Genomic DNA, 15,515 nt, shown 5'->3' on the forward strand with positions numbered 1-15,515 from the left:
ATATATATATATACACTCTAAAATCAATTAATTTTTGAAATATCACTATTTATATACAAAAACAAAAATATATTCTATATGTATGTGTGTAATATTATCATAAGTGATATAAAGCATTTAAAATTCTTTTAAAAACCAATTATCCTTAAAAATTAAATGATAATTTTAAAAATTCAAAATCTAAAAAGTTCAAACATATAAGAACTCTGTGTATATATGAATGCTTACCTCATAATAAAGTAGAAAACTGTATGAGTATTTTGTTTTTTTTTTTTCAAGAAATCCTTATTTAACAACATCATCTAATTTTACATTACGTACCTACAATATATAAAGTAAAATAAAAAAAAATTGAATTTTAATAAATCACTCACAAGAGTATAATTTGTAAAAAAACAAAATATGAAAAAGGAAAAACGGGAAATCGACACTGATTGTTAAAAAATTAGTTAACTATCATAATACATAATCACATCATTATCATCATCATGATAATCATCATCAATATTGTAATATTATAACAAGAGTAGCGCATGATGTAAGTAAATATAAGTTGTAAAATAAGGCAAAAAGGATAATAAAAAATACAAATTATTTATAAAAAAATCTCATATGCATTTCTACATATTACAGCATTATGCGTATGTAATAATGTAATCTATTTACATAGATATCGACTTTTATACATTATAAAATTTTAATATGTGCGTTTTTATACAACCAAAAAAAGCAAAATATTCTGCGAATATTTCTATACACAACACTGATGAGAACTCCTTAACTGCGATAGTATTAAAAAACAAAAAGCAAATGAGAGAGACAAAAAAAAATTTTTGTACGAGTATATTTTGAGGCACTACAACTATACTCGATGTCATCGTCAACATCATCATTTACATCATTATCATCATCATTATCGTCGTCATTCGACGATATTATAACTCTATATACAAACAACATAATATTATTATAATATTGTAATAATAATAATATAGTATAAAAAAATAAAATAATAATAAAATGAATACATGTGTATTAATTATAAATAAAATATAAAGGACCTGTTGAATATTCGTTTATTTGTACTAAAATAAAAATTTTCCATTCCCTACTCCTCATCCTCCTCCTCCTCCTCCTCCTATCCTTCTACAACACATCACAAATAATGATGATGATATTAATATAATGATAACGCAATGATTGTAATGTTCACGATGGTAATGATAATAATGGTGATTGATATTGATAATGATGATGATATTGATGATGATGATACAAAAATATTCTCATATATTTTTTTTTTCTTTATTTGATTTTACTTTTTCATTTTTATATTTTTGCATTCGCATGTTGAATGTTTTTTTAATAAAACATGAAAACTTAACTACACTTATGCCATGTTAAAAACAAAAATAAAAAAATAAAAAATTCCACATAATTCGTGTTTGCTTTTTTCTTCCTATTTTTTTTTTTTTTCTCTATAAAAAGAGAAAACTTGTAAATCGGCATTTTGAAGGTTGTGGAACAAATTTAATATAAAATGTATAGAGTAAGACGATAGAGAAGGGGATGAGAGAAGAGGTGCAGGAAGTAAGGACATTTTACTAAAGGATATTAAATAGAATGGAAAACATGAAGTTTGTCTTATATTTTTTTTTTTCTTTCATGACTAAAATTTCAATTTTTACAAATGTTTTATATGCCTTGTTGCATTGTTTGTTTGATTTTTTCATTGCATTCTTTTCATTCCATTTTTATTTTTCTGAAATTTCATTTCCGGAAATTTTTTTTTCCTTTTTTGACTATATTTTTTTTTTATTCTTCATGTATTTATTTTGGTAATTTTTTGTTTTTGTAATTTGTTCTATTTATTCCTAAAATTTTTTGTATTTCTCTTGTTACTTATTATTTTTTTTATAGTTTCTTCTTTTCAACTATATGTGCTCTTCTCTTTTTAGTTTTCCAAAAAGAAAACTTCCTCTTTTTCCACTTACTTATTTATTTATTTTTTCTAGTTTTTTTTTTTTTTAGTTTTTCTTGTTATAGTTGAATATGTTGTTAATTTGTTAAAAATAATATAATTTTGGTAAATCTAATTTGATGAAATGCAGCGGACGGGGAGAGGGGAGAGAGAGTAAGAGAATATATGTATACAAGAAATTAAGTACAATGAAAAGTTCATTTTTATTTCTCTTATAAATTCTTAATGTATTCCCACTTATTTAATTTGTATTGTGTTTTTCTGAAAAAAAAAAAACAGAAACACAACATAAAAGAAGACTTAAAACGAAATGTAATTTTTCTGTAATTGCAAGAATTTAATTTAAAATTTTAAAAATTAAAAGTTCTTGGAATTTTATATTTGGTTTTTATTTTCGTCTTACATATCTACAATATTAAGATATAAAATAAAAAGAAGTTTAAAAATGTATTTTAATAGTACTATGGAATAATTTTTTGTCTCTTCTGCTAGCTCATTAAAAAAAAACAGTACTTATGCTTTTAAATGTACTTGTTTTTTTTTGCATCCTATTGGTTCATATAAGCGTTCAACAAGGATTTATGTTAACAATCATCCAAAGACAAAGATAATTGGACCTATCACTAACGGGCCTATCAATAAACTAATCTAACTGACTCTATTCCTCCATCGTGTTTTTGTACCCACATTACGTTAAAGAAAGCATGGAAGTGCTGTCTAACCAGGCTAAATCAAGAGGTTTTGTTCGTTTCAGTCCTTCTGTCCTAATCCTATCCCCTATAAGCCAAGAGGCCTCAATATTTCAATGATGTTCTTCTGGCGCACCAAATTTTCATGACACAGTTCCTCATTTTCTCACTTACTTGGCACACACCAGCGAGCACCCACCATTATTACGAAAGAACTTGTTCTGGAAAGTTTGTATTTGTTTGATGTGTGTTAGTTTGGCACAATCCCATAGTTGCAAGTCATACATCCATATAGGTTTTTTTTTATTTGGTTATATGACAACACTATGATATGATCTTTCCATCTGCACTTGACATCCAAAGTTATACCTATATCCAAATCATAAACGAAATGAAGAAACAAGTGATTAAATAGCAAGTAAAGCAAAATCATGAAAGTTAGACTAGATTAAAGTTTCTTATGCAAGTTAGCCAGATTTTTATTAAAAATCCTGTTAGAGATAATTATATTTTGTAGTTTATATGATACTATAAATTATTCTTTTTTGTACGTCAAGCTTAAAAATTAATTATTAAATAATTATTATAAAATTTTTAATATTTTACTATTGAATCAATAAAAACTGAACTAAAATATCTTAAAAAATATTCTCTAGCAGCTTAACAACATTGTAGCACGTTCTTCTTATTACCTTCTAGCTGCTTTATTACAAAATTCTTAAGAATCTCTAAATTCAGAAATTTTTAATTTTTTTTTATATTAAAGTAGACTATTGTAAGAAAGATAATTGTAAAATCCCTGTGTTCCAATATTATATCCATTTATTTACGACCAAATATTTTACTCTGGTTAATTTGTTACAAGAAAAAAACAACAAAAACCTTTTAAAATATTTAAAAAATAAAATTAAACACAAAATTTTGTTTAGAGATCAAAAACACAAGTATCTTTCTTTCTATTTCTAAAAAAACAACATTATAATTCCTCATGCACAGCATCAAGTATATTAAAGAAAAACATTAAAAATGTAAACTCTAGATCCTATATACGATAGTTTTGAATTCTACATACCATAGGTCTATTAACAAAGATAAACTGCACCAAAACAGAATAAATTTTAATACATATTTATTTTAGGACAAGAGAAGGACATTTTAAAAAACAAAAGAAGATCAAGTTCCAGCTATAGAAAAATCAACATCTATGATTAATTTTTTTTTTAAATTTTGTGTATTGTAAATTAAATGATGTTTCTGACTGCAAAATTTAACAATTTTCTTTACTCTTCTTCCATCGTATTTCACTCTTTCTTCTTCAATATGGAACAAAATTTTAAAATATTCACTTGTTATTTTATAGTAAGTAAAAATTCATGGAAATTATTTTGTTGTGCACATCTTAAAGGATATATGTAATAGAAAATATTTTTCAATGTGTACGTGTCCTCTTAGGAAAGCACACAATTTATTTATTTACTTATTTGTTTTTCTTCCCCCATTCTCTTCATTTTGTTTTTTTTTTATTATTATTTGGCAAGAATAATACAGTTTTGTAATTTATTTCATCAATTTGACACATCCTTTTTAATAAATAACAAAAAAAATTAAACTGGAAATTTTTATAATGAAAATAGCACGGGAAAAAAAATATTGTGTCCTTGCAATATACTTTGTTTTTTTTTTTTATATTATTCTCGTCTATTTTCATTATTGTTGTAAAATAGCATAGAGGAAAAAGTTAAAAAAAAAAAATTGTCTATTTTCCGGGAAATGTACACTTTTCATTATGTTTTTCTTCTTCCCCTTTCTTACTCTGTGTCTCTCTTACTCTCTTGTTCTTTGTATCTCTTCATCTATTTCACTTATTATTTTTATACTTACAATTTTTTGTTTTTTTGTTCCTCAACTAACATTTTATATATTAAAGTGTAAGATAGTAAGGCTTCCTTAATATTTTTTTTATTCCTTCTTTTTTGTTTTTTGTAAAAAGAAAAAATAACATTAAACGGATACAAAAATTTTTCCTTGGATACGTGCAACTTATTTTTTTTATATTTTCTTTTAAAATATGTATATAAAGTCGGAAATTGATTTTCTCTATAAAAAGGATTAAAAATAAAATGGAAAAAATTAAAGTCAAATCCCAAGATGAATATTAAAAGAATAAAACAAAAAGACAAAAAAACACAAAATAAAAATAAAGTAGAAAAATTAAAGTAAATTCTAGCGGATCAAGTACAAGTACACAGTGTATAATTTTTAAACGGGAAGGAAGCTATCCATAAGTATATGACAGAATTTTTAAATTAAAAAATGTATAAGAAGGAAGATAATCCATACCGAAGGCCGTAAAAATAACAATAAAATAAAAAATTGAATTTAAAATTTAAAATAAAAACATTTTTCTTTTATAGTTTGTTTTTGTTGTTGTTTTTTTTTTTAAGAATTTTTGTTTTTATATTTTTGATGACCAAATATGGTTAGAAATATTAAATTAATTGAAAGAGTATAAAAATTTTAAGACTAAACTAAAGTCTTAGTCTTACAATGTTGGGAATAATACGAAATAGTTTTAAGAATTACAAATTTTTTCGATATTTCCCTTGCAACATACTCAACTACAAATATATTGCTGTATTTAGAAGTAATTCAAAATTAAAAAAAAAAATAATTAATAAATTTTGAATAAATCAATATAAATCTAAAATTTAGTCATATTATTATTATTTTCAATTTGAGAAAATCAGAATTTTCAGAAGAAATAAATAGCACTTAATCAGTAATTTAAGAAAATATTTAAAAAATTCGGCAGAATTTCAAAATATCCAAACGCAATTATTCTAAAAATTTTGGGGTATGTAATCAGAACTTACCCAAAGATAATATTAATAATTACATAAATATTAAGTGTATAATATTATTATTAACATAAATGTACATTCTCAGAAATAAAGCATTAAAAATTTTTGCTAGATTCACTAACAATTCATATCATTATGATAATGAAACTAGGTTGCTTTTTATTTTTTATAAAATATAATACCCATATGGAACAATAATTTTCTTTTTTGTTTCCTTTACTTTATTAAAACTATTATTTCTTGCAAATTTCTTTTAATCTAAGAAATGAATGAATGTAATTTGCTAAATTAAAGATATTCAAAATCACTATTAATACTAATTAAAAACAATTTTTTTTTTTAAATTATCACCATTTTAATTGTAGGTCCTTCTTCTGGCCAACAGAACGAACATTTTAAGATTTTCTATGGTTTTCATGGTTCAACATATTATTTAGTTTTAATTCGAATATCCGATTTTCATTCTATTTTAATTTAAAAGATAACCCTTCTATTAATACCCACTTAACTGGTATATTTTAACACTTAATATTAATAAATTCTAGAACTTCAAATAATCTGAAATTTTCAGTAGCTTATATATATGGAATTAAACAAGAAAATATGATTGAAAGGAGATATTAAGAAAATAAATTGAAAAACAAAATATAAAACAGATACTCAAACAGACACATCTGTACCAATAACTTATGTCACACTGACAAAAAATAATTGTTAACTGAGCCGGCGTAGTAAATTTAATTATTCTTCATAATATAGAATATTTATATCATATTTATGAATTTTCAAAAAGTAACCTAGACGAAACTTCTCGTCCTCCCTTTGAGCGGAGTTATTGTCCTTTATAATTTCTTTTTTAGTATAACAGTGAATATAATTATGGCAGATGTTCCTAAAAAAAATTAACTCGACAGTATTTGCTTTTAGTAAAAATATTACAAAGTGCTCGAATAAGAAATAAAAAAGAAGTAAAAATTCTATTATCTACTGTTAATTATGATGAAACATTTCTGATGACTCTCATAAGAAACTAGAAAGGATTTTGGACTAAAACCGTAAAAAGAGTGGTGTCAATAATTTGTTAAAAATGCTGTCTGAATATACGTACAAAGGCCTATAAATCGAAGACTCTTAGCCTACCTTTTGAATATCATGGATGTTATTCATTGAAGTAATTCAATTCAATATGATGTATAGTATAATTCATTCAAAATTTCTTTAAAACCTTACCAAACATTTCGTTTTAAGATAACCAAACGTATAGCACCAACTTACAATATTGGTAATCATCAAAAATTTTATGTTTATGATCAAAACATCGCCAGAAATTCAGAAAAAGTTGCGGAAAATGCTAAAATTTGAAATTTCGTATTGCTGATGATAATGTACAACACAATAACATTAATACTTTTTATTTCAGTTTTCTCGAAGTTTCAGTTTTCACTTGTAGATATCATTCTTACTTTCATATTTTCTCTTAAAGAACATTCATACTTAACCGGCTATAATGAGTATACGAAATAACTATACCGATTTGGATGTGAACACAAACATTTAACCATTTATATTAATAAAAATCAATCTTGAATTTCGAGAAATAAAATTTCTCTTTTAATTTATTTTTTAAAACTATTTAATACGGTTTCATATAACCTCAAAGCTTAAAACCCCAAAAAATCATCAAAAACTAATTATATTTTGTCTATATATTTTAAATTAATATTAACTTTTATTTTTTTTTTAATTTTAAAAAATATTTTTTAAGTAAATATTTTATTACAAGAATATTATATTATGATTTTGTGTTAAACCGTATAAATATTTTTAAGAATTTAATTGCAAAAATATAAAAAGTAAAAAGATAAGAAAAACACAAAATAAAAAGAGAACATCCGGATGAACTTTTGCTCTATACGATGAGAGTATAGTACATATACCAAAAAAAAACCGCAAATCTCTTGCTAAAAGTTCTTAATTACAAAACAACGAAATTTTCTTCTCCCCACTTTTTCTTTTTTTTTTTTGTGCTTTTTTATTTAAAAAGACAATAAAGTTGAAGTTGAAGAAGAAAAAAAAAATACAATTTTTTTTTTTTTTTGAAATTGGAATATTTTAGAATATGAAAATTTTTTATTATACTTTTTTTTTATTATTATTATTATTTTGCACAAGAAAACAGCCATATAATAATCGTGTAAAAGAGAAAACCTAATATACAACAATAACTTTTTGCTTTATTCCGGAGAAAGAGCAAAAAAAAAAAAAACCAAGAAAAATATCAAGAATTTTCTCTTCTTCTGAAAATTTTCAAATTCTAGGAATCGTAAAAAGAACAAAAAAAAAATGAAAGAATAACAGAATTGAAAACCACATCAGAAAGAATCTTGCAACTTTTACCATTTCAAAAAACAAGAACAAGAAAATGAGAGAGAAAAAAAAAAACAAATTTTTAATATCTCTCGTATACGAAGTTAATAAAATTGACAATAAAATTCTACTTGAAGAGTTTTTTTTTTTCTTGTTTTTTTTGTTCTGTTTTTACTCTTGGTCTGGTTTAAAATTTCCTCTACATTTCTCTTATTTTTGAATATTACATTTTTTTTCTTGTTTTCTCTTTATTTGTTTATTTTTTTTTTTTAATTAAATTAATTAAATTCTTTTGTTAATTAAAATATGTTGTTTGATGCTATTATTGTTGAATATATTTTTCTCTCTCACTCTCTCCTTCTCTCTCTTTTACATAACCGCATATTTTCTTATTTGCTATTGTTTTTCTTTTTTTTTTTTTGTAAGTACCTCATACTCGTATATAAAAAGTTGAATTCATTTCGTTGTTGCCTTGGTTATGCAAAAAAAAAAAAATGACTATACACCAACTTGACATTCTAATGAAATCATACACAAAATGAAGAGAATTTTTTTAATAAAATTTAAAAAAAAAAAAAAAGCAAAATTAAATAGAAATTATTTTATTCTTTTGAAAGAAAAGTATTAAAATATCATAAAAATAAAAATTGTAAAATATGCTCCAAAAGGTTTTATTAAAGTTGTTATGGAAAAATGGAATTCGTATTTGAAATATTTTATTACCGGAATATCTTCAACTATAAATGCCCTTCTGCTACAAGAACATTAAATTTATATGTAGAGCTTAAATATGAATTTAAGTCCATAAAAACATTTTTTATCTTTTTTATTCTCATCTACAAAGTAAACCGAGTTTCGAGTAGAATTAGAGATTTGAATTGGACTTGTGTACATATTTAGGTCGAACTGATAAAATTTCTAAATTCGTAATTGATGCCAAACTTTTGAAATTTTAATACTCAATTTTTCAATATAGTTTACACAACAAAAATTATTTACCGTACTAATATTTGATTTATAGAAAGAATACAATGCCATCCAATTCTACTTTGCCTTAGGGAGTGTTATAAATTGAAGAAAAGAAATTTTAATTAATTTTAAGTAAGAGCTTTCTAATAGCAGTAATATAAAAGCTAGGCTCTCAAAAATATACCAGTATATATTATTTTTACTTAAGAATAAATTAAAAAGAATTGTTTTAATTGACGAAAATTCCTAATTGACAAATTTGGAAATTTATTTCATCGTGTACGGAAAAATCTTTTATTTTTTATTTTCGAAAATTTTGGATTAACTTTTAAATGAAAATATACTCAATCCAAAACTTTTAATGAATTTGATATGAAATTTCACATATATCTGGATATATTGGAAGAAAAATATTCAATAGAAATGAAAATTAAAACACAAATTGAAAAACAACATGAATGGCGAATCAACGTCTTTTTCGAACACGAGTTCCTCTAACATACCAAGTCACATGGAAAATACTCAACAAAATTTATTTATGAGCTCCTATATTTTTGGCCAATTTGGGTTTCTCTAAAAAAAAAATGATAATCGTAGCAATATTAATGAAATAATGGCTCATGCAATACTTTTTGATTCATTAAAAGAAGGACAAATCCACGTAATATAATGCGAATCCACGTAATATAATATAGCACTTACAATAAGCGATATATGAAGTAAGCATAATAAATTTTTTTATATGCTCTAATAGATTTTCTACTTTTTTTTAATAAAAGTAAAATGTTTCTGCGAGATATTTCTTACCAAGAATATAAAACGTATAACAAAGAAGAAAAGAAAAACCCTGAAAACCCTGAAAACCTTAACCAAATCTTTACTTGTTCTTTTTTTTTACACCTCTTGATGTTACTATTAAAAGTTATATCTACATTTATGTATTAAAAATTGTGTAACCGCATTCCATATATGTATAATATACGTAGATATTAGAAAAAATTAAAATTAAAAGTGAAATCCAAGTAATCATTATTAAAGTGTTGGGTTTCATATTAAGTTTCCTCTCTCTCTCTTTTCTTTTTTCAATTTCTTAATTTTCCTATATATAAAAACCTAAAGTTATCAACCAGAGTTGCCATCAATTCTGAAGTAAATTTGAATTGTAGATAATTTTCATGTAAATTTAAATTTCTTCTTTTTTTTTTTTTTTTTTTTCCTTTATTCACTCCTAGAAGGAGCATAGGGCTAGTGCATGATATCACGCACTAGTTTCATAGCGTCATAGAGTTAACTAGGTAGGTGACTAGCCTACCGTAGTTTTATTTTATATTAATTATTTGGATTATTAATATTTACTGTTTATTTTTCTTTAGTTTTTAATATCGAATATTATTAATATTTTAAAATTACTTGTATAATATTTATTAGTATTGCATATTAAGTTATATAATATTGAATATAATTTTTATAGTGACCTGACCGGGGTTTGAACCCGAGACCCTTCGGTTAAAGGGCCGGTGCCATAACCACTGCACCAATGGTCAGATAAATTTCTTCTTTATGGTTTTCAAAAATAATTTGAAATTTGTACAGTTTATCTACTCTAAAATGAATTTGAAATAAAGAAAATTTGAATATGTTTCAATGAAAACCAAGTTGAATTCAAAAAGATATTTAATTTTGTTCAATAGAGGAAGGTTCAAAAATTTTGATGGTCAAAAATTTTATCTAATATTTTTCATTCTCAATAAACTTAGTATTTATTTATGCTTCGTATTCCCTTGAATATATACTTCGTATTTCCTTCAAATATTTGAAGATCATTTTTAATAGCTCTTCTTGTTAATTATAAATTTTCGAACCTCCTCAAAAATTAATTCAATTTGCAATCAAAAATAAAATGATTAACAATTACATATATAAAATATTAACTTAAAATACCTCACTTGAATTTTAATTAAACAAATATTAAAATCATTATTTTTCCTCATACAATGGATAATGAATATTTAATTTCTTTTACAATGTTTAACATTAACAATCATAATTACAATATGTGAAACAAAAAAAAAAAAAACAATAAACACAAACCTTATTTTAAATTAAGTATAAAATTTAAAGAAATCCGGCAATCCTAATTAATTAATGTGTATGTTATGATTGCGTTCAGATTTCATGCAAAAACAAAAAACAACAAAAAAAAAAAAAACGGCAAAAAGGGAAATACAAGAACAAAAAAAGTCCTTAAGGCTGAACATGTTATTTTATAATTGCTTTCTCTGATACAATGCTTATTTCCAACATGTTTTAAACATTCACCATAATATATGATATGTATTTGACTACATTATATATATATATATATATATATTATGTATAACATGATTGTTTAAATATATGTATATGCAATTTAATATAAATCTGTTAGTCATTCTATTTTAACCGTACAATTTTAATAAGGAAAATATAAAAAGCAATGTTATGCAAGAAAAAAGGTATCAAGGTGTAAAGTAGAAAATAATAATCGATCTTAACGACCATTATCAACGTTTTAAGAACTAGCAAAGCTTAAAATTGTCTCCTGATTTGAATTAACTGGCTTGAAATTGTGGAAAGTCTGTCTTACATACAAAAGTTTTATAATGAAATATAATTTAACATAAAGCGAGCAATATCATTTTCTTTATTTTTGTAAATACCTTCATTCGGAAGAGAATTACAGAATTACAGAACTATATATCTTACAAAAAACAGAAAATCTGACTCAAAATATCGAAATTCCATAACTAAAAATCAAATTTTCAATTTAAAATTCTTATATCATTCTCATTCACTTTAATATTGCAACAGTGCCATCAACATTTAAATTTTAAATTTTCAGATCAATTATACAACATTGTTGCTAAATTGTAACCAACATTTACCTTAAAACGATAACAATTTATTTTAATACTTTATTAAACAAAAAAAAAAATAGCAAAAGAGTTTAATATAAAAAATATCCTTTTTGAAAAAAAAAATATAGCATGGATCAAATTTAACCTCCCTGTAATATAAAGCTTGAAAAAAGAAGAATTATACATAAAAGTGAAAAAATAAAACCGAAAAAAAAACACAAAAGAAAAAATGAAAAATAAAACGAAATTTAAATGAATAAAAGGTTGAAATTTTATTCTTATTATACATATGTATTCACACACACACACATACACACAAATCCTTACAGATCATGAAACTCTGAAAATTTCGATATTAGAAAAATAATATTTTTCATTATTTCAATTTCATTTTATAAAGTACAGGGTGATAAAATAATGAAATTTTTTTCAAAAATTGTAATTTTCGTCCTTAAAAAAATTTTATCTTAAAAAAGGAATTATTATATATGGAAAATGGTTGAATTCGTCTTTGTGAAGGTATTCGAAACTCTATATTGTATTAAGGTATTCGAAAAAATTTATTTTAAAATATCATAAAATTGAATATTCTTTTCAAAATATATTCGAAATTAAAAGTTTGAAAAAATTCGAATTTCGAAAAAAAAATCTGAAAATTCAATTTCACTTATTCGAAATCAAAATTTCGAAAAATTTTGAATGAACTAAATTTTTGCAATTTTCCGAAATTTTGCTCAACTTTTTGTGAAAGTAAAATCCCGGTATTTTTACTGTACATTATAACGATCTGCTTTATATACTTGTATATGAAAAAATAAATAAGAATAATAAAAACAGGAAAATTTCCTTTTCCTATATATTTCCTATATTTTTGCTATTGTTATGCTCACTGCCGCTGCTGCCGGTGTTATTTTATTTTTTTTCTGTATTTTTCATTTTCTACTGTTTTATTCTATTATTTTTCTGAACATTTATTTTTTATTATTATCACATTTTGGAGTGAATTTTAACAAAATAACAACAAACTATATATACCTAGAAGGTTTCAAATTTATTTTCAACAAAACAAAAAAAAAAAAAAAGAATGCAACACAAAAATGTTTCCCTGCTCCCTCTTTCTCTCTTCCTTACTCTTATCCTTTCTTTTCATTTCAGAGCGAGTCTTCTTTTATATTTTAATGTTCTGATGGTAATTTGAGGAAATTTTTCTTTTCTTTTTTTTTTGCTTAAAAAGAAAAAGATTTCATTTCTTGTTTTCCCAATTGTTATTGTTCTTGTTGTTACTGTTTCGTTGATATGATGATATGCTACAATTATTTCAATTTAATTTTCATTAGTTGAAATGCCTTTTTCTTACACAAGCATGTAAATTTCATATATAATATAATAATAAATTAAGACAAACCTAAAAGAAATAAAATAAAATGAAAATGAAATGAAAAAATTTTAATATAGAGAAAATCCTGTCTGAAATTTTTTTTGTTTTTATTGTTGTTCCTATTTTCTTTGTATAATATGTGAAGGTAACATAAATTTTTTTTTCTTCATACAACACGAAATTCTATATAGTTAAGAAATAATTTGTTAAAAATTTACTAATTTATTTCTCAAGTATATATTTAATTCTTTATTCTATTAAAAAACACAAAAAAAAAACAAAAACAAGAAAAACAAAATCAAAAGAAAATTAATTTTGTACTTTCTTTTTAGAATTTTAAATAAAATACATGAGTTTCGTGTTGCTTTGCTTATATTAATTTTGATAATATTAAGGTAGAACCTAAGTTTTATTTTTTTTTTTTCTGAAATTTAAGGAAATCCTTAAAGTTGAACAAAAACATAAAAGTTAATAATAGTTTTGTTAAATTTTTTTAATGTTTTTTTTTTTTTTGTGTTTTACAAATAATGTAATTGCATGTCTAGCCATTTAACTAAAATGTCGTTGATTAACTCTTATTTAAAAAAAGAAAGTTTTAAATTCCATATTTTTAGACTATTAAGAAAATTATAGGCATCCTGTCTATGTACTTATATTTAAATTATAATTTTGAAATTATTTTCATTGCACAAGATATTACATGAAATTTTTGTATTAAATTATAAAAATTTTATATTTTAAGAACAGTGTTTCTCAATGTCATAATACCAGATTAATTCTTAAAATTAATCTGAAATTGCTTCCTTTATAAAAATATTTATAAAATACTTTGTAAATCCTAAATATATGCACTGAAATATGAAATATTTTTTGTGAAATTACTAAATCTCGTAATTTGTCAAAAAATGTTGGCTGACTCAAAATTTTAAAGCAGAAACACATATATTATTATAAACCTTTAGTTGGAAGAAATGTATTTTACACCTTTACTTTTATTAAGATTTCATTTTGAATATTAATGTTTTGTGAAAATTCCAATTAGACGGAAAGCTTTTCTTATTCCCAATATAATAAAAAATTTCCCTTCTAAAAGCAAACGTTTGCCTGTTGGAAAGAAAATTTTTAATTTAACTAAAAGTTAATTTTCTAAATTTAATTCTAAATTTAATTTGCAATTTAATTAAAATTTTTTAAGAAATTTCTTAGCATTCTACAATTGGGCAATTTCTACTGTAGATTTCAAGGCAATAAATATTAATTAATTATTACTTATTTTTAATTCGAATTTTAATTCTCTTCATCCAACAATTTATTCATAAATTTTAACTTAAAAAGTTATTAAAATCTAAATTTATTGTATTCTATATTTATTTATTTATTTCTTAAATCTCAAGTGAGCAAAAGCTCGTACATAGTGTTATATTTTAATATTTCTTATAAGATACAATTTACAATTTTAACTTATCTTAATTAATCATAATTTTATTTTTACATATTCAATTTAAACAACTACGAATACAATAACAGAAAAACAAATATAAAAAATCAAACAAAACAGATAAGATAATTACATTGCTTGAAAATATTTAGAACATAAAATTATTGAATATTACCAAGGAGCAAGGAAAACGTTGATTTTGGTTCAATCTATAATTGAATATTTATTTTTTTTTTACAAAACGTAGGGCTTGCAATGTGAAGCCAATGTGAGTAATTTACTGAACTCACATATGGCTTTATTAAAAATATTACTTGAACGCATTTTAATTGTCCTTAAATTTGAAACGTGTCTAGTGTTATGACTATGTGATTCAGCTCCTTAAAAAATATTGTGTTCGAGCTTTGCATAAAATTATTGGCTTGCGTTATTTTGAGCTGAAGTTGAATTGAATTTATGTTATATTCTCTGTAAAATAAGTGGAGCTCGCCCTTTGTTCTAAATTATATTTAATTTTTTTAATTGCCTTGTTTTGCAAAATTTGAAATTTTCTTATGTTTTTTAGTGAGCTTACTCCCCAGATCATATATAATTGCACAGTCATATATTGAATATTCATTGTATATATTTAAATATGCTACAAGTATATTCAAAATTTGTCATTCTAAAATTAATTAAATAAATTACTTTTTTGTTATAAAAGTTATAAAATTTTTTATTTTTTCTTTCTCCCTTCATTTCCAGTCATTATTTTAACGCCATCCAAACATGAATTTTTTCTTTAACTTTCAATCAAACTGTTAATTAGTGAAAATTAGTTTTTTAAAATAAAAAATACAAAAAAAAAAAACAAAAATTAATTTAAAACTTAGTTATAAAAGAATTAAGTAAATTATTGAATTCTAATAACATAAAAATTCATTTTGTTCTCATTT

General features: G+C 23.0%; 1 protein-coding gene across 8 annotated transcripts in view; it reads left to right on the forward strand.

The window, feature by feature from the left end:
• LOC129609307 (CUGBP Elav-like family member 4) overlaps window positions 1–15,515 on the forward strand; it is a 168,966-nt gene that overhangs the window by 60,152 nt on the left and 93,299 nt on the right. The window lies entirely within an intron of this gene.

The sequence above is a fragment of the Condylostylus longicornis genome, unplaced genomic scaffold (genome assembly GCF_029603195.1).
Source record: "Condylostylus longicornis isolate FDR11 unplaced genomic scaffold, ASM2960319v2 ptg000038l, whole genome shotgun sequence".
Taxonomy (NCBI): Eukaryota; Metazoa; Arthropoda; class Insecta; order Diptera; family Dolichopodidae; genus Condylostylus; species Condylostylus longicornis.